Here is a 20,741-nt window from a genome sequence, read left to right as displayed (position 1 = left end):
TGAGTTTTTAAAAATAAGTAAGATGTTTTGAACTCTAATTGCATTCTGACCTATTGTAATTAGTGTGTTACTTTGGCTTTATTCTTTCAGCAGACTTCGAACAAATATGCCTAAATTACGAAATGAGACCCGGGGAGTGTAGTACTCATGTTTAAGTGCCTGGTTTTCTCGAACCTACAGCTGGTCAGAATGTTGTACTTGGTTGGGACAGACACAGACTGAGTCTGTGGCCCTGGCTTTTTTAACAAAAGGTTTTGACAAAGGAGGCTGAGTTCCTGATAAAGGCTCTTTAAATGGCACCTCAAAAACTTCTGCGTTCCTGTCAGACCCGCACTGAAGGCGACTCAAAAGTTGCCTTCCTTTGAACGCGAGTTAATCCGTGCATCTAGCTCTTGGGGATGGATCTGATTTAATGGCAGATAAGTGGCCTGTTCTCAAATAGCATTTCCAAGGAAACATCCAGGTAGGGGTTAAAGAGGATAACTTTTTCTTGGATGCCGCTCTCAGTTCTCGGTGCTCTGCTTGCTGAGAAAAATGCATGTGGGCTCGCACAGCCCAGCGCCTAATGCGGCGATTTCGTGTCAGCCTCATTGTCTTACCTAAAATGTCTGCGCGAGTAAGGACTGAAGAACTGGCTTTGAGTGCTGTAAATAAGTTCTCCCCTGGAAGTTATCTAGTTACTTCTGTGCATGACCGTATTGTTTGTGATTATGTAAATGCAGCCTGTGTTTAGCTAGGGTTTTGCTGACGCTTCAGGTTTGCAGAAGGGGCACTGGGTACATTAGCATGACTTTTTTTTTCCTTTGTATAAAATTGTGCAATAAAAAAGGAAAGAAACATGATTTCTGTACAAACCATGCCTTTAACACAGTCAAGAGACGAGCATTGTTGGTATAAAGACCTTATGATAGGCTTTTGCCCAGAGAGTTTCAGGCTGATTTCTAAACTTTTAATCATAGCATTAACATTGCACTAAAACAAGAATGAGATGAGATAAGTATTGTTTTTTGTGCTGCTTATCAACATTGTTTTTTGAATCTGGTTCTTTAGTCATCTTTAAATCTTACTTTCAAATTTATGATCGTCTCATAACATGCTTATAAAACTTCCAGAACTTGTTTTTCCAAAGCCTCAGAAGAGTTGTTCTAGGGCGTGTTGTTTTTTTTGTTTGTTTTTTTGCTTTTTCTTGTCATTCTTTGTTAGTCTCTTACAATGTCAAAACCAAAGCTGCATTGCACTTAGGGAAACTTATTTTTTTTAGCTTGGAAAAAAATGTTCGGAGCTTTTTTTTCCCCCCTTATCGCTGCCCCTCAGTACAATTTTTTTAAGTTATTTTTGGAGATGTATCTGTAGCATTTACACGATTGCTGTCACCTGGTGTGTAACTTCTCTTAAAAAGATGATGGATGTTGTTTTGACTGATAAAAGTTTGAAGTTTAATAAAGCAATTGTTTTAAAGCTCCCAGTTTGCAAGCAGTTTGTTCACCGTTGCTTACTAGATGACTAAAATTTCATTATTACAATTTTTTAAGTAAGAGAAACCTCAGTAGACTTACAGTACTGCTCAGGAGCTGCTGATGAATTTGCCTTTAAAACAGGAGAAACCTGTATGAATTCTTTTCATCATTTTTGTTTATTGTTACTCATTCCTTAAGGTTGGAATTGAGTTGGTACTTTCCTCATCTTAAATAGTAGGTGATATTTTCCAGAGTAACTAGTGTAATTAAAAACCTTCCAATTACAGCTAGAAACAACTGATGAGTGCAGGTTGTGTTAGGGACTGGTACACGTTGGTTTTGTACCGCTTGAAGAAAAAGTGAAGATGTGCTGGTTAATGTTACGGCAAAGTGCAAGAAAACAACTGAAAAGCACTTTAAAAAGTGAAAAAAGCACTCGGAATGTCTTAATTATGAAAATTAGGTTCATGTGCGTCAGAAGAGAAACTCACAAGCCAAAAATATGTGGCCGGGGTTTGGTGAACGCTGTGTGCGTGGAGGGGAGGCCAGGTACGAAACGAAGAGCTCCTTCCATAGCTCAGTGACTGCCTTTGGCCGGCTGGGCTCTTTCAGCCCGCCTTAAATTGAAACGTTTCTCCCCCGAGTACACTACATAAGGACACGTCAGGAGTGGGATGCTGCCTGAAACGCTCCGAGTTCTGTAGAATTTGCTAGAAAAGCGAGTCCCCTGAGTTGTCTGTAACCAGCGCCTGTAACCTTCAAGTGCCGTCCTTTCCGGAGCAGGCGCGTGGCGGCACCCGCCCGGCCGTGTGCCCGTGGGTGCTGTTGGGGCGCCCAGGCCCCTGCTGCTGGGCTGCCCCAGGACCACAGCAGGGCCGCAGCCCCGGGGGGTGGGGGTGGGACGCGGTGCGGTAACGAAATGCCCTCGCCTGGTGGCCCACGGCGTTATTAAAACCCTACTCGCAACTTCTCGTGCAGGTTGCCTGGATTTTTCTGTACTGATTTTAGTCAAAGTGCATATTAGGAAAACTTTCTTTTGCTTATGATGTTTTCTTGCAACTTCAGTAACACGAGGCTGGTCGCAGCAGTGAAGGTGCTGGTGTTTTTAGCCTCGATGCGCCTAATGTAATGGGTTAGGTCGGTCGGTGGAAGCGCCGTACAAGACGTGTCTGCGGTTTTGTAGCAGGAGGATCTCGGTCTGCGAGGCACGTTGGAGCTGCTCCTTGGGTTTCGAAACAGACAGCTGTAATGTCTGTAAGCTGAATCAGATCCCTTTGCTCCGACGAGGCAAAGAGTGGCGTGGCTGAAAGTTAAGCAATGTTATTTTCTCTGCTTTTGACTTGAGAAAATACACAGAGACACCGTGTGCAGGGCAGTTAAAGTAATATTAGGGTTTGGGTGGATTTTTTTGGCTGTTTTTCTTGGAGGGTATTAATACACGCAAAGTTAGTTTTTCAGTAGCCGAACTTAGATTTTTGAGACAATTGATACTCGAACGGGCAAAGCCGCCAGGACAGCCTTGAAAAGAAGTAATACCCAGCTTCGTTAGCAGAGCTTGCCCCTCGACTGTATTACTCGTGTTTCCACTAGAAACTTGTCCATGGCTCATCGGCTGGGTGTCCAAGGAGAGCAAGGAGCTGGTGCAAGTTACAGCTCTTCTGTCCAGGCAGCTGTATGGCCGAGCACTGACAGATACACTGCCGGTTTCACGGGCACCTCTTAGTGCTCGGAATCGCTGTGGTTATGCAAACAGGTGTGGGGGTGGGTTTTTTAGTTCTCAAATTTTGAAATACTGAGCAACAATTGACAACTACTTCGATGACTTTTCATTTGAGAACTGATTTTTGTGACAATTCACTTTTCCAAATACTCCTGACTGCTTTGCAGCTGCACCTATTTTTACTCCCTGTTGCAGCAAATTACATAAGAGGTTGTGTGTTCCCAGCACAAGGGTGTACGCAGAAGTGCTTTGATACTTCTGACTTCATTGCGGTGCTGCAGGAAGTGCATGGGCTGGAAGCATCCTCAAGATAGCAGTTTTGAAAGGGAATAAGCCGTGAAGCTATTTGTGTAATGCCTGACAGACATTTGAGGATATTAACAGGGGGACAGTTAACGCTTTTAATGGTATATAGCCTCAGAAATGTTAACACTTTATTTAAGGCTGGATTCGAAAAGGAGAAGATCGAACCTGACAAACGTTAAAGCCTTGTTGCTTCTCTGGGAAGTTACACTGAGACGGTTTTGAGGGGTAATGCATCAGGAGGGCGGCTGATGTGGGAGGGGAGGCAGAGGAAGATAACGCGGCATTGTGTACCCTTATCTGGTGGAGTGGTGCCTGGCTTAAAAGGTCAGTTGTTACCCTGGACTGGTCGGGGCTTTTTGAGTTTGTTTTCGTATGTTGCTGGCTTGCTTTTCCGAGGGATTGGAGCTATGATTGAGCTCACCATATGGGATCTCAGAATAGTTGCGTTGGCACAATGGCTGGGGTGGTTCAGGGCCGAAGATACAGAGCAGAGGCTTGGGGAGAGAAGTACGTTTGTTCAAACATTTACTTTAAAGTCAGAAAGTCCTAACTGGACGTCAACCGATTGTGCATCTGGTCCATTCAAAGTTTTAAGGAGATGACTATTTTCAGACTAGCTGACGCTAGATGGAAGCCAGACTTTGCTGAATTGTTTAAATCCTTCAACGATTGAAATAACAAACGTTATTGTTTTGATTGTTTAATTCAGATTAAAGAACTGCTTTAGAAATAGCTGACTTCTAGCTGGTGGAAATGTCCTATCCTGATCAGGGTGTATTTTCTTCGTTAGTACCTAGGAGACAGGATATGCCTAAAATTTTAAAAAGCAAGCGTCAGATTCATCCAGCACAGGTGTCACTAAAAACTTAATCTTCTGGTTTATGTATTTAATTGGCAACTCAACTAAACCATTCAGCTGATGTCACTGAAAGCTTCCATTTATTTATCAGACTTTGAAGCAGTAGCAGATAAATTAATATTCTTAATGCAGTATAATCTAATAACCTGTGTTTAATTATGTCAAAAGTTAATGAATAGTTTTCAGTGTTTAGGTGTCAAATAAGCCAAATCCACTTCTGTTTGCTGTGGAATACCTCTAGTTTTGTTGCAGCAAAGGGGGGAAGGAGGAGGACACAAAACTCCTGTGACCCTGTGATGTTTGCTTTTGAGCAGCGTTACTCATCTTTGTGTACTGCTTTTAGTTACCTTTTGTTAGTCTCATTTTGAAGGATGAGCTGCACCCATCCATCAAAAATGAACATCAACCTTTTTTCAAGAAGCTCTCAAACCGTCACCTTCTCTCCCTCTCCCTGCAACCAACTCCCAAACTAACTTTGCATAAATACGACGTGACAAGAGTCTGTGGTAGTTGGTGTGTGTGTTTAAGCCCAAATGCTGCCGTAGGCCCAGCTGTCCTGTTTAAAGGACGGTGTTCCTGCTCTGAAGGCTGTCTGCAGGGAGAGAACGGCGCGTGCGAGGTGATGGTGGAGGCAAGTTGTTGGCAGTTCTTTAATTGCTTAAGTATCATATCATAAAGATAAATATAGTCACAGAGGCTCATATCCAGTGAGTTTACAAGGCAATTGCTATTTCTTTAAATTACTTGAAGCTTTTATGGAAATCTGATACTGCCTCTGAATCAGCCTGGAGTGCATGAGACTCTTCATGTGGATTCTTTTTGTTCCCACTTTTCACATAGCTCTGACAACTTTTTGTTCAAGCCTATTCATTAGTCAAGCAAAATCAGGGCACAGATGATACTGTAGGTATTAGAAATGAATTCTGACCAAGGTTGCATCAAGAAGACTGACCGATTCTATATATAGTAAAACATCCAGAGAGCAAGAATGATATTTCAGTATCTCATAGCTATAAAATTAGTGGCTGCTGCTGCTTTTAGAGAGAAGTGTATTTAGCTGTTGTGATAACATGTTTATGCAGACTTGAATCTCGGGTTTTGGAGTTGGTGGTGTTCTCACGTTCGTTCTCTGTGGATAATTTTTTATTTTTGTGATAAGACTAACATAATCCTTTGGGGGAAAATATCTGGGAAAAAAACATCTAAAATTCAAACTTGCCATGGAAGAAACTGAGAAATGGACAACTGGCTTTCTTGAAATAGGCCTATTAAGCTTGTAGAATGCAAAGAACTTCTTCTTTTAGAGACCTGTGACATTTAGGAAATGCTTGATGATCGTTTCAGGAGCTGGAGGAAAAAAATCCTCCATATATCGACTTAATAGAGGCTTTATTGAGGTTAAAATCTGTACAGATCAAAGTATTGCTGGTTTCTAAAAAAATTATGGGTAGCTTCCAAGGAAGCCTGTCTATAGGTAACGGGGTACATAAACGTAGTGCCTGTTGATTTAGTGACTGTATTTTATTCTTACCTATTCATGAGGAAACTTGTTGGTTCCAAATGGGAGGTTTAATGCACACCGAGGGCGCTTGGTAGTGCCGAGTTTTAATACTGTTAAGTGTCTTCAAAAAGCTACTCTTGCGTCAGCCTCAGATTAACATGGGATGAATAGCAGAGCAATTCATCAGCTAGGCAGCTCAGAAGAGTGTCAGCAAGAAAGCTGACGATGATGAATTGGGGAGAAATGGATGCTGCGGTAGATAGCCACTGCAGCTACTGCTGGAGTTTTGAGGGGTGGCAGTTGGTATTTAGGTGTGTGCTGGATAATTGAGCGAGGAGGAGCGGCGCTCCCTTGCTTGGCTGAGTAGAAAAGAAACCGTCCCTTGTACAGCTCAAGACAGTTGCTAAATTTGACGCCTGAAAATGGCAGATGGACAACTGGATTATATTTTATGAAAAACATTTACGTCAATCTGTAGGACTGATAAATGTGAATTGTTTTCGAGACAGACTCCTGAACTTCCCTTGACGTTTGCAATCTCAGCAACCTTATTTGGCAATCAAAAAAAAATCAATAATTAAATCTGAAGTAAACTTGGTTTATTCTGAACTTAATTTTGCTTGAAGTTTTGCACTCAGCTTTCTTAGTTCTTACAACTGTGGTTACTTTCATTTTAAAATCTCATTACTTTTTTTGCAGGGTAAAGGGAATAGTTGTGAATCTGAGGAGGTTAAGTGAGAAACACAATTACCTTTTTTTGTACCCATCAATGCGCTAGCAAAACTAAGTCATTTTTCTCATGTGCACAGTCTGTAATCCCATTCAGTGTGGTTTGTGCTAGAATTGTTTTTTATGACTTGTATCAAGTTGTTGAACACCTGATATGTGGAGAACTGTTTCAAGTAACAAGTAAAGTTCTTTAGTTTGTGGGAGGCTGTTCATATGGATTTTCTTCTGCGTAGTTACTGTAGGTTCTGTTCTCTATGTACAGGGTTTCTCAGTCTTCAGCAGAATTCAATACAGAAATCAGTGAAGATAAGCATTTCAGTCAGTATGTACAGTAGCCATAATGGTATGGTATAAGAATATTGTTAGAGTATAAATTGCTGTACAGATAAACTAGATCTGTGGTACATGTTTCTCTTCTGGATAAAGCAGTTTCGCTGCTGAAATCTTAAAGCATTTGTTCATAACTGAGCTCCAGAATAAACCGGAAGATGCTGTGTTAACTTCTGTATTTCTTCAAGCATTTGTTGCATGCTCTTATTAAATTCTAAATACCGAGGCAAAATGCTAATAAATTGCTAACATTTAAAGACTTTTTTTTTTCCTAGCATAGTTAGAGGGATTAGTAGTTTCTCATAGTACGCAATGCATGTAGTTGAAAGGCAGCATGAACTGTTATTAACAGTTGTTTTTCTGTTGTGTTTTTTTTCTTCGGAAGGTGAAGGAGTGAATACAGCTAGTAATGAAACAAGGATAATTTCCAGGCTGTTAAGCAAATTGGTGCAACACGATGCCATAAATATGGATACAAATACTATGCACCTATCAGCAGTGGTATCACAAAAAAATAACATTAATGACATAGTACATTTTTTAAGCATGTCACTGTATAAGTAGCTACAAAAAATGTATTATACATTGATGTTGAAACTGTGAAGTCATTATGTGAAAGAAACAGAGATCAAAATACCTTCTTGTACTGGTGTTTTGAACTGAAACATCTTCTTGCTCAGAAAACGTTCCCAGTTTGCAAAGAGAGAGTAACAGTTTAAGTTAGCCTTCAAACATTATGAGATTATATTCTGTTTTGCTGTCAAGATTTAGGAAAGTAAGATAGCGCTGAGGTATAAAGGTATCAGTGACTGTCGTAGTGTGAGAGATTTGAAGTAGCTTGTCATGTGGTTTTTCAATAGTTCAGATACTTGGAGATCTTGTTTAGGGGTGGCGGAACTGATCTTTTAAAATGTCTTGTCTCATAGCTTTTATCTTTCTTTCTTTAAAAAAACAAAACCCCAGAACATAAGATGTGTTTCTTATGCATAAGCCATTGAAGTGCTGTGTCTCCTGGCAGTGTTTTGACATTAAGTAGTTTAAAATACTGCAGGTTGAACATTAATGACTTCATTAACTTTATTAAGTCAATTTAGTGAGCTCTCTCCATAGTTTACTTCTAGTTTGTTTACTGTCAGGAATGGAGCTAGACCAGTCAGTTTCCAGTTAGTTTTCCTGAGATTCTCCAGCAGCAGTGTGAGGCAGCAGCTTGTTGCAGGTCATCTGTCTGGCAGAACCCTTTCTTAGGGTAGTAAAAATGGAGGTATTTTTGAGTGAAGTTCATGTTTTTACAATCTTTTCAAGGTTCCTTTATGTGTACTGACTGTTTTTCCAACATAATCTGTGGTATTTTTCCTCTTTTTTTACGCCAAGCTACTCTTCTCACTCCTGTACCTAACCTTTTCTGACATAGCAAAGAATTACAAAGCAGATATATTTCATACTATAGTATCTTCCGCGAAACTCTGTAGTCTCTTACACAAAAGGTAACATCAAAAGTTTTTTTTCTCTAGACCTAACTCTTAAAGGTTTATATCCTGCTGTCGCATGAAAATACTGTTTGATATGAGACCTCCAGGATCACGTTCTCTCCGAAGTAGACAGCATCTTTTTCTTTTGCGAAGTTAATGGAGCCATGTGAAAAGCAACGTGAGTTACCAGGGTGGTGTTTTTCAACCTATGGTTTGCAGACGCACTGCATAGAAAGAGTTGCAGAAGATAAAGAAGAAGAAGGAAGTCTGTTGTTGGGAGATTTAAATTGGCTGCACTGAGCCTTCACCTTGTTTGGGAACTTTTTGTTGGTCTGTAAATGGAAAAGGTTGAAGACCACTGACTTAAAGGAATTTTCATTATAGCAGTTGTCCTTGTTTGTGGGCAGAAGTAAAATTATGAAACAAGAAACTCCAAGGAGGTCATGAGAACAATTGGCATTCATCGTTATGTACAGTGGAGCTTGTTTTGCCTATCTGCATTTATTCTTTCTTAGGACTTACTGCTATTATGTATTTACAGAACGTGAGTAGGTTGCCCTGGATGACATGTAAAGAATCTAATTATATTTTCAAAAGTGTAGTGAGATAGAGTCCAGTTTGCGGTACTGGAACTTGAAAATGCATGGTTTTGCAGGTGTTAATTGCCAAGAGTGGGTATAAGAGACATAGCGTACGGAATTCTGTTTGGTCTGCTATTACAGAATACTTTCAGTACTAGGCTGTATTTAAGGGCATCTGTAGCTTTCAATTATAATTCCATTAAAATAGTCACACTGATGTCATTCGTAAACAGGAATATTAAAGGAAATTCCAGATGTTCAGGTACTTGTAGCTGTAAATATTTCAGGAGAATTTTCTTCCAAACTTTTCCCCTGACGGGAGAGTTCTGCAAGCTGACGTGACTTGCTGTTTGGCCCTAGTGATGAACCAGCTGGAACAAAACATAAAGGAGTTGACAAATACCTCTCACATTATGTTTAATATGTGTTGGTCCATGTATGGATCTTGCCTACATAATCAATCCGTTCTTTAAATCGACGCCGAGTATGTAGTCTTAATTCATAAGGTTCTTTCTGGTGGTTCTAGGAAATAATCAGAACTACTGTAATTGAAATCTGCATTGCATTTGAAGGTTATAAAATCGTGTTTGGAAAAGTACATGTGATTTACAGCTAGCATTCGGTTTAATTACTGAACGCTTAACTTGTATGGTGGTTTGCACTTTTTCCGCTTAATAGTTTGTTCCTAAAAGAGGCTGTTCTGAAACTAACTGGAATTTGTCACTTAAGTTTTTATGCAGTAGTTTTCTCTTTAAGAGTACCTTAAGCATTTTAATTCTGTAGGTGGCAGAGATCTTGGCTACCAGACGGGTAAAATAAATATTAGTTTTGTGTTAATGCGCTCTGCCTGTTCCTAGGCTGCGCATGTACTCGTGCTGTCCTCCCCCTCCTCCTGCGGTAGGGAGGCGGCATCCTTCCGTCAGCACTGGGGAGGTTACTCTGCTGTGAACGTCGTCTGTGGGGATGAGATCTAGTAGGATTAGGGGTCGTTTTATTTCTGGTATAATTATAAAGTATACAGGGGATTGGTATAGCTGTGAAGCTTCATGGGGAAGGGGAGGGGGAGTCCTCTGCAGACCCCACGTATCCAGCGGGTTTTAATGCAGCAGTATTTGCTGTTCTTACTGTGGTGTTGGTGGGCTGCACTTCAGCTGAAATGTTCTGGTATTGAATGAAGAATACTTTCATGCAGCTTAGAAATACCAGGTTTTAAATTTAAATTTCTTTTGTAATAAATCGTATTTTGGTTAAATCTGTAGATCCTGACAAAGCAGTAATTGTTCTCTCATCATAGTTACCGTTAGAAAAGCTCCAATCTCAGCTTTTGCTGTAGTGGCAAGAGGTAAACACTGATGTTGCATTATCTTATTTAGTTGATAATTTCATTCAAAAGTCCCGGAAGTTGGTGTGCCAATTGTTAAATGCGCTGGGCTGTAATCGGGACTTAAGCTAGCAAATACCAAGCTATTGTATTCAATAAAGTTAAGTTGAAATCAGCTTTTTGTGCTGCATTGCAGTAGAAAGCAGTTAATTAGTGTGACAAGATGCCTTTTTTCTACCAAGAGAAACTTTCCAATATTATTCTGTAATATTAACGAATGTTTAGCAGTTTTCCTTGAAATTTAAATTTAATTTTATAGCCTTATAGGCTAAAGAGCTTTGGTTACCTTTGGTTTTTAGAATTCATATTCATGAAATCGTTTCTCTAATTTGCACTGATGCTAATGCCATGTAATACGTCAGTATTGTTAGTCACTGAAGTCTAAATGTGTCACATGAAATGAAATGGGAGTGCCATTGATTTGGTGTACAACATCTCGATCATGCAAGATTTAATAAGTTCTGATATGTGCCTATGATTTACTTCATTTTTGAAGGTCTACCAGTTAAAGATCAGAGATTTATGGTGTAACAATTTATGTCTCAAGAAGTCGTGTTAGAATTGACCAGAGCAGCATTAGTATTTCCAGTGTTGGTATCTTCGCTTACATGGTCGCATAAGTGAATTAGTTTGAGATGACATCACTGGAGAGGCTGGCTGTTGAGATGCAGTAGCTTTTACTAGATATGAGTTGCTCTTCGGATAGCAAAGTATTTTTGAATAGCAATATGAGAGAAACGCATCTTTTGAGATGCAGCATTGGTTGTACAACTGGGTAGTAGTTAAATAAGCTAACGTGGGAAATTAAGTCATACGGTGCATAGTGCTTATAGTTTGCTCACCTCTTAATACAAGTTGATTACCTCTCAGTTTGACTAGTACAGTTAATTATTTGACATGCTATAATTGCATTCTTGTGCTTTTTTAACGAGAATACTAAGATTAAATTTTTATTCTGACTTCATATTGTCTTCGTCGCTTTAGTGTAATTTAAAGTTTTGCATCCCATGAAGCACAAAGCAATAAGAATTTAACTGCCACGGTTCATAAAGATTTGGCATGTGGCTTTTAGCTCATATTCATGTTGATAGCTATCATTTTGCTGCTTCGAAATAACAGAGTTCCCAGTCTGTGTTTCCGGTAGTAGATTTTTGCTTTTAAGTACAACTTGTAATTTTGTGCTGTTTACCTCAGGTAGCGTTGTATGAAAAGAAGCAAAATGAAGACAGGGCATTTGTTCTAATTCTTTGGTGAAAAAAGGACGTTAAAACACATTGTATAGTTTGCTTGAATTGCATTGGCTCCTATCGATTCAGTAAGAAGAGAGAGCAAGATTCAGTATTTTCTTCCAGATGACTTTCTAGGCCTGCCCAAAAACTTTGAAGAAAAAGTATATGACTTTGCATGAGGAAACATCAGTAGAAATTTGAAATCAAAAAAGAGTCATAGGGAAAGAACCCCTTAATATGAACAGAAAATGTACATTAGAAGAATTCTGTAGCGCGTTTAATAAAACACATGAAATTGTCTCAATTTCTGGTGTCGTGTTTTTTTTTAGAAAGGAGTGCAAGACATGTGAAGGTGTAGTCAATATGAGGAACTGATTTTGGTTCCAGGAATATTTTTATTGATGGAAGTAGACAAGTTTAATGCCAAGATATTTGTTTGCAAACTATTGACTTCTAAAAGCACTTATAATAGGACGTAATGGTGGTTTTACTGAAAAAGTTGAACTAAAGGTACCACCTGTGAAGAACTTCCTCTGAGGTATACCCGTGGTTAGGGCTTTTTCACGTGAGTGATAGGTCCTTGCATTGCATTGGAGACGCTAATGTCTGGATGGATGTGATGGCTGCCTCAGAACGATGCTGCTGTTAGCAGTGAAAAATGTCTTCCTTACGATTCTTGTGCAGCAGGCCATGGAGTGCAGCACATTTTTATAATAAAGGTGATGAATTTAATCGCAAACTGGCAGCCAAATGGAAATTGCAGACCTTGATACTGGGAGAAAATTGCCTATAAAGCAACTCCGGAGAGAGCAGGCTTTAAATTTATCCACCCATTTCGACATTGAGGAGAACATAGGAATTGCAGGGTATTTTGCTTGGCCTGTTTAGTTCAGATGGATGATGCTTCAGTCTTCCTTTATTTAAGAACTAGATACAGTTTGTTAAAAAGAATGACCTTGTTGCTTAAACTTTACATGTTAAGGCTTTTGGAAAAACCTATTCCGTTATTTTCTTGAAACTTGCTCCTGTTATAAAGTAGGACCTAATATGAATAATGAACAGAAATTACCAACTTAGCCATATATATCAGATTTAACCCTAGTGTCATTTGAGATTTTGAAAAAAAAGCATATGCATGTATTTGAAGGCTGTTTGCAGCGTTACACTGATGTGAGAAGCAACGTCATAAGTGATTTAACTGGTCTCGAAGTCGTCCCATTAGTAGCTGTGGAAGTAGGATGCTTCCTGTAATATGATGCAGCATAGTTTGTGGTAGAGGGACAGCATTTTTCAAAGTTGTTGATACTGATACAATTCAGCAACTCCTAAATGCTCTTTAGTTTTTAATAGTACTCAGTGTTGATGTTCTTCATATATGGTAATTAGGAACTGAATTTACAAATAAAATTCCTATTTATGGAAAGTACTATGTTAAGGAATGTTTTGACTTTTTTTAATTAGGGAACTTAATGAAAGATGATATAAATATCATCTGTACAGAGAACTAACTGCAAATAGATTCATTTAGAAATAGGTACTTCGGGCACCTAACTGAGCCTTTTCACTGCAGTGCTTTTGAGTGCTTTGAGAAGTGACCATCTTCAAGCAGAATTAAGAATGAATAGCTTTGGAGTTTTTCAGTCTTTATGGTGAAGAGAATAGAAACATTTAACAGTAAAACATCAGATGTGGAATTTGGAAGAATCTGCTAAGTGTATTTTTCAAAGATTTCATTGATTCAGTTTCTCCTCTTAAATGAAATCAGAAAAATCAGAAGAATGGTAGTCTGTGCCAGAATGATTTTCTTGGTTATATGTTCCCTAAATATGCTGACGAAGTAGTAATCCTCAGTTGTGAATAAGTAGTCTAGAAAGCCTTCACCAACCCTCACAAAATCTTCCTACATTCCTAAAGGTAAAACGTTGCCTGATTTCTGTTATACAGGGTCTTCTCCTTTCTTGTTCCCATTTTAACTTTTTTCTGCCCTCCAGAAAATCAACTGTTAGCAATCCTTGTAGACTTAGTTTTTTTTTTTAAATGAAAAGCTTTCTAAGAGGCAGTACCCTTTATTGCTAGTAGACATTAGGATTATTGAACAATTGTGTGGGGAAAGCAGTTCAGCCTAATTACTGATGGTTGTCAGAAGTCTGCCCTTCACTGTTCCTTGTCCGTGGCTTGTCCATATTCTTTGGCTTCAAGTATACACTTAAAGCAAGATAAAATGAATGGTTGACAAGTTCTTAAATGTGTTTCACCATTTTGGATTATTTTTATTTTGAAATCCGATGTCCCAGGAAAATCATGGCCTAAATTGCTTGAGAAATGGGCAATAGGATTTATAACTCATAACTCCTCTATAGGATTTGTAACTCATATTAAGTAAAGCTAATCTTCTGAGACAGCAGTAGATTCTAATGAACACATTATTTCCAGGATTTATTGGAAGTGGGACCAACATTTCCTTAGAATTCTTATTTCCCTCCCGGTAAATAATTTCTGATGTTTACAGATATTCAGAGTTAGCTGGTAGATTTTAGGCAGGTCCTATGCTTTTTATTGCCTTCTGAATTGCAAGCATTCGAAGGTGCCCATGCAATCCGGGAAAACTAAATACAGTTTTAGAGTTGAAACCAGAATGCATATGTTAGCAGAAAAAGAGATTGAACAATCTGTTTACTGAAAAATAACTATAGGACCTGTTTGTTAGGTAAAAATGACTGGAAAGCCTTGGAGAGAAGTTACGGTTTTGGTGTAGTGGCTTGGTGATGCCGAAAAGAGGTTCTTGTTGGGGAAATTGTCCCTGCTATTTCCTTTCTGCTGATTCTGGCATTCAGTGGATTCTTACATGGCCTGTTTGAGCTGATTAATGTGAAAGAAAGTGAATCAAGTAAACAGAGAAAACATAGGAATAGTCTTCTGCTCGATTAGTGAGTTGAATTGGCTCACTAAAGCAGAGCTGGTGCGGATGTTAAGCAGCTATGTAGCTGTGAGTAGGGTGAATGATGGTGATGCCTGCATTTTTTTCAGCAGCAGTGTGCTCCTTCAAAGAACGGAGAATTAGTATGGCAACGCTGACTTTTTGGAGTAATGCTCTTTTGATAGTCCAGGTTTCTGATTTCTTCTGGACTTTCCTTAAAATTCAACAACTTTTTAATGCTTGCTATGCTCCTCAGAATGATGCGCACCTTTTTTCTGATTTGGTTCTGTTCAACCTTAATATTACGTCTGAGGGCTCATCATTTGTTTCATGCAATTTACTTTGCATGTAGCATTGAATTTAGTCTGCTACATTCTGGGTTCCAGTGCTCACAAAGAGTCACAAATCTATTCTAACATTTCATAACTTTCTAAAGCATTGTTCTCTGCAGCATTACCTTTCATTCATAGTTTAGCTTCTGTTCTGCTTTGTTGCCTGAATTTGTAAAACTCCATTTTCAATTTGTCTGTGGTAAATACATATACTTTGAAATAGGGCCTCTAATCGTTCTCAAGTTCAGAAATTGATCTGAGAATCAGCTTCTGGACCAAAATATGTTAAATTTTGAGAAGTATTCTATTCTGAGAAATTTTATGAAAAACTTTAAGAAAAAAATGTAGTTTTTTTAAAACTCAACAGAACATTAAAAACAGTGTTAAACTTATCTTCTATGTTCTTAACCAAATGTGAAAGCTGTGTTAGCAGTAAATTCTTTCCGAAAGAGGAGGTTGTTTATTTAGTATTGTTTACTTAAGTCAGGGAATGAACTAAAACATTGAAGTGGCTGTGTGTGAATCTGTGGAATTAGATTTGCCTTTTGGTTATTTTTTCTTGCAAGAATGGAAGATTGAGGGAAGGAGATGGGAAACAGTTTACTTCCAAGTTGTACTGATTGCTGCTACTTCTGTAAGTAGGTAAAACTCAGTTTATTAACATCCAGGAGGAAAAAAAAAAAAGGAAATCTTATCAAGTTTCTCAAACACAATCTATGTGATTTACAATCTTGAAATAATTTCATAAAGTGTTAGAGAAATCTGTTTAATTACACTGTGCTCTGTTGATCTTGCTGCAGAATATGCTCCTATAGTGGCAGCAACTGAACATGTATTTAGGATATCTTCCTGGTATTGGAAATTCTCAAGAGGTGTCCAGATAAGTAAAGATTTTTTCCTCTCTTATCATGTAATGAGCAATATCTCTATGCTTCTCTTCAGTTTCATGACTGACCTAAAGAGGATATGTTGCAGGAAACAGGGGTGGTTCCCAAAAATGCTTTCTTGAACTTACTCCTCGAGGAGTTGGGGGTTCATTCCAGCGTCTTACATAGATGGGGTGCAGACCTTCCAGTTTTGTGTTCCTGTTTGAAGTACACAGCTACAGTTGAAGAACTTCACAGTTCACTGTGGTTTTATTTGGATTTTTTTTTATTAGAGGAGCCCTGACAAAGGTTGACTTTCAAAGCTCAAAAAAAAATATGCCAGCTTAGATCTTTTCATTCAGTACTCATGACATTAATGAGGAAAGCTTAAGAGAATTTACGTAAGCATTTCCTGGCAGGCTCAAACGTATTCAGCACGCAACCAGGCTTTTTTGAATGGTAATTATAACTTGTGTTACTGGTTGTATTTCTAGTTCCTTGCTACACTGTGGGGAGCTCTATAAACTTTACCTAGAGTGCTTGTTGGTACTTTCAAGAACATCTTATGGTGTGATGGTCTGGTTTCATTTTCAATAAGAAAATCATGCTGTAATGAGTTAATGCGTTTTTAGAATATTGGTAATGGAGAGAGGACCCCCAAACCACTCTTCTACTCATCTGTTCTGTGAAGTTTTTTTTTATTTTTTCTGCTCCTTTTCTCCCCCAGTGTAATTGAAAGCAGTCAAGCTCTTAGCAGATGCTCTGCAGGTCTAGTGGCAGGATGGTATTGACTATTTGCCTATGCTTTTTTCTTTATCCTTCAAAGACGATTTCAAAAGAGAATTGTTTCCCCCCTGCAGCCAGTACGTGGGAACAGGTGATGAAAAAGAAGAGTTAAAGGGGAGGAGAGGGAGACTAGCAGAGAACATAAACCTGAAATGCTATTTTAGATTTTGACTGCTTTTGTACTCAAAGCTTATAAAAACAAGTCTTGAATGTTAAATGGGAGAAGAAAATTAAACTTGCCTATTTCCATTCAACATAGTAGGTGTTAAAATTTTATTCCACTTCTGGTAATGTAGTCTCGGCCATATGCCATTAGGAGTAGTACATGGCTGCGGTTTAATGTGCAGTGGTTCATCTATGCAGGCAGAGCATTCTTTTGGACAATTAAAGCTGGAATTGGTAGTGTAAGTTGGTGCATAGTTGAGGCCTCATCTTGGTTCCATTTTGAAGCCCATATTAAAAGTTGGCTGCATCTTAGCATAGTGGTGGCAGTTTTCTTCTTAGTTTATTTCTCTGAATTGCCTGAGACAAACCATGAGACAAAGTTCAGGTAGTGACTTTTTCAGAAAGCTAGCAAATCTGATGTTAAATTTCACCGTAGTATTTGGTACTGAATACTGTCACACTGAAAAGAAGAATACTTTTATATGATACCAGTGATTGTACTATTTTTAATGTGCAAATTGAAATCTTATTTCAGTAATCCAGAAAAAAACATGTTTCTTACGAGCACGTGAATTGGGTAACTTCAGTCAAAGCTGCAGTGTGATGTCTGAAATGTGCCACATTGTCATAGCTTTTTTCCATATCTGCCCATTTAGGTTGCTTTTTCTGTTGTGGGGGCTGGGAATGTACTGTACAGTAAGCTAAGCAGTATGGCAGAAGTCTTACTATACAGGCTTTTAAGTAGCTCTCGATACGACTTACGATTAAGGTTGCATAATGTATCTCATTAAATGACCTTGTGTGTTGTATGCAACTTTGCAGAGTTACCTAAAACTTCTCATGCCAAGTGTATGGCTTAGGCTGAACTATACTGAAAGCTTCAACCAAAACGTTAAAAAATTTTAAAGGATGAAAACAGGGAAAGTCTCGGTATTTTAAAACAAAAAATTCAAGTAACTTTTTAAGAATTTGTTCTGAGAGGTTGTTAATATAAGTGCTTTAATAATTTTGTTTTAGAAATCTGCCTAGAGTTGAATGAGACAGATTAGTTCATTTAAGTGTGTCTGAGCACTGAAACATCCAAGAAGTCTATTCTGCTGAATGCGTGCTGCACCTCCATCCAGTTCCTAGCAGTGAGCTATCACGTCACGGTTTCATGTGCTTGACTCACCTGAGAAGGCCACATAGTTTCAGCTGTCAATTCCTGTGCATCTGGGGAATGGACTTGAGAGAGCAGTCTCACTTGTTATGTGCAGTTGCTTTGTTTTCTTCTGAAATTCTTGCTTTAAGGCCATCTTTTAATTTTTGTATTACAGAAAAAGTCAGGAAGATGCTGTTGTACAAAGAAGTCTGGCGCTATAGACGCGTTTGGAGGTGTAAGGGAAAGTTGGATGGGAACTAGAACTTTCTGAAAAACTGAAGGAATGAAGAAAGAAGGGACTTGAATGTGGAAAAAAAGATATTTAGAGGGTAGGAGAGGGTTTGAGAGGAGATAAACAGGCAAAAGCATATGTCTGAGAGGAAACTGCATTCCAGATCCTGGAGTAAACCTAAAGTTTTGGAGTCTTGCCATGTCTTTGCTGTCAGGAAATATCTGTGAAACCCAGAGGCAAATTATCTCATTCCTTCTCTGCTGCTGGACAGTATCTTCTGCTCCTGTCAGTTAATACCTTATTTCATGTGGCAGAAGCCTTTGAATCTAAAGATGCTAGCTAGCTGACTGGTTGAATTTAGCAAGTTGCCAGATAGGAGCACAGTTGTTTTGTGGTAGTAAAACTGATCCCTAAGATGTGCACAGATGAGGACTTCCAGGCATGCTCGTTTTTACCTCACATGAAGAGTAATATTTCTGATACTGGGATCAGACAATGGTTCTCTGGAAAAAAAAAAAAAAAAGAATAAAAAGTAGTTGAGAGTAAGGACGAGATCTCTTTCTGTGGAAGAACTGGTATCTTACCACCATGCTATTGGATTTGTGTGACTATTACAAGTGACTTGTAGAACAATGATGAGCTTATTAAGGAAATCAAGTAAGTAAGGAAAAAGAAAAATGATCATGTTTTTGCTTCATGAATAATAGTCACAATTACCTGAAAACTTGTCAATTATCAAAAATACATTGCTTAACCAAGTGTTTGTTATGCTGTGTGTGCATATTAAGCAAGAGCTTGTTGTCTCAAAGTAAACTTTCTGTAAAAACAAAAACCAGCCAAAACAACAAAATCCTTTATGTAGAGAAGTTTTATTTCATGAAGGGTCTGAATGCATATTGAACATGCTCTCATGCTCTTAATTGCTTTGTTGTTGTATACTGCTTTTTTTAGGTAAAGCATACCAAAGCATGCTGTAAGCATTTGCAGTTTTCAACTTCAAATGTAAACGTACACTGGATTTTTTTAACAAATTGTCAAGCTTAGGGTATGTGTTAGTTGTCTGGAGTATATTAAGGGGGGAAAAAGCCAGTTTGTAAGCACTCTTCTTGATCTGTTTATGGTGCTTCATAAGATGGTTGAAAGGTCTACTTCCCAGAAAAGTGATTCTTTAATATTCCTCATAAAATATCTCTTGGTGTTGGAAAAGGGAATATTTATTTAAGAGGTAAACTGTAGACCAAGGTAGTGTATATTTATTGATGTGAAAAGAAGAATTGTGCTTATTCTTGAAGACTATATCTTATTGATGTGTCTTAAGGCAGGGCCTAAATATCTGATAATTAAAATAATCGTTAATAGTAACAATCGTGGTTTTGAATTCTGAAGAATGATTTCAATAAATTGACGGCATTTTTTCCAATTTTTTTTTGAGTCAGGATTATATGAGAATATTGTCATAGGTCTCAGGACAGATAAATTATTCTAAAAAGTCAACGGTAATTTGTCAAGAAATATTCTTCACTTCTCTGGAGAGAGTGCAGTTAATGCCTTTGAGGAAAGATTGTGGGTTTTGTTTAGCTCGGTTTTAGCTGATTGCTGTTGTGACAGCCTACATAACTACACGACTACACCACCTAGAATCTTGTGGCAAAGGACACGATGCAGCTGTGAAGTGGTGCACTTTATGAAAATATCGTCAGGGTAGTTCTGACTTGTACTGGCCAAAATACAGAGAGTGGCTTGGATTGGGGCTATCTCATCTACCAAGGCAGGATTTCAGTTTGCTCATCTGCCTAATGTGGGCCTGGTGTTGCATGCCAATCAGGTACTGTACGTAAGGCAGAAAAGAAGGATGCTCAGTAGGTGCAGTCTAGTCTACTTTATTCTGAATAGTAATATGGTATTAAAAGTAATATCACTAACCAAATGCTTATTACTGTTCACAGAGTAGTCAAGCCATGTGTAGCATCGTTATTAACGAAAGCTCTTTTACGATTGAAGGCAGTGAGCATGGCTCAGTCTATTGAAAGGAGAATCCACCTAATAATAATAGAGCAGGTAATGGAGTTTTTGAAAAGCGAGGAGCATCTGTTGATCACAAAAAAGGAGCAGAAAGATTCTGAATCTATCTGTACCTATGATAGTCAATGGGAGCTTGTGATAGCATAAAAAATGCTGCTCTTAAGGGAGGTTTCTTTTGTAGTTGAGCGTCACTTTCTCTTGAATCAAATTTTAAAAGATGGGGTAAGTATGTTTTGATATACCCAACTGCGGTTTGTGTTGAACATTCCATTTGCTATGTGGAATAAAAATATTTTTATAGTATCTTTATAGGGCAAATAACTAGTAAGTTTCAGTGCAGTAAGAGAAACTTAAGTAGCAATTTTTGTGTTTTTCACTTTGTGGGAGGTTGATGCTTTAGTGGTAGTTGATTCTCTTCATTAAAGTTTTGCTGGCTGTGCATGGTTAGAAAAAGTTAGTTGCCTTGCTGATTTCGTGCCTGCTGGTATTGTGTCAAGTCAGATGGCTGAACTAATGCACAGGACAAAAGGATGGATAACAGTAAGATTAGTATACTCATATGTCTCTTCGTTTTAACTCATGTTTGAGTCTGGAAAAATACTCAGGTTTAGTAAAAATGACAATTGCAAACATTGGCCTATTTTTATTTGTTTTTTAACCTTGAAGTTAGGCCTCGGTTCATGTAAGATTTAGTTTGGTTGTTGACAGGTTTCAGTTC

The 20,741-nt window shown here is 38.4% G+C and overlaps 1 protein-coding gene and 1 long non-coding RNA gene across 19 annotated transcripts in view; one reads left to right on the top strand and one right to left on the bottom strand.

Annotated features, from left to right (window-relative positions):
* QKI (QKI, KH domain containing RNA binding) overlaps positions 1 to 20,741 on the top strand; it is a 160,383-nt gene that overhangs the window by 4,078 nt on the left and 135,564 nt on the right. The gene's annotated exons all lie outside the window — the stretch shown is intronic.
* Positions 1,282 to 20,741, bottom strand: part of LOC308191895 — a 32,044-nt gene continuing 12,584 nt past the window's right edge. Inside the window, exon 2 of the long non-coding RNA XR_013948362.1 lies at positions 1,282 to 20,588. This is a non-coding gene — a long non-coding RNA (uncharacterized lncRNA). The remainder of the gene's footprint in view (positions 20,589 to 20,741) is intronic.

The sequence above is a fragment of the Anser brachyrhynchus genome, assembly GCF_964034855.1.
Source record: "Anser brachyrhynchus genome assembly, chromosome: 3".
Lineage (NCBI taxonomy): Eukaryota > Metazoa > Chordata > Aves > Anseriformes > Anatidae > Anser > Anser brachyrhynchus.
The sequence above is the reverse complement of the archived record's forward strand: the minus strand, read 5'-3'. Positions and strand labels throughout refer to the sequence as shown.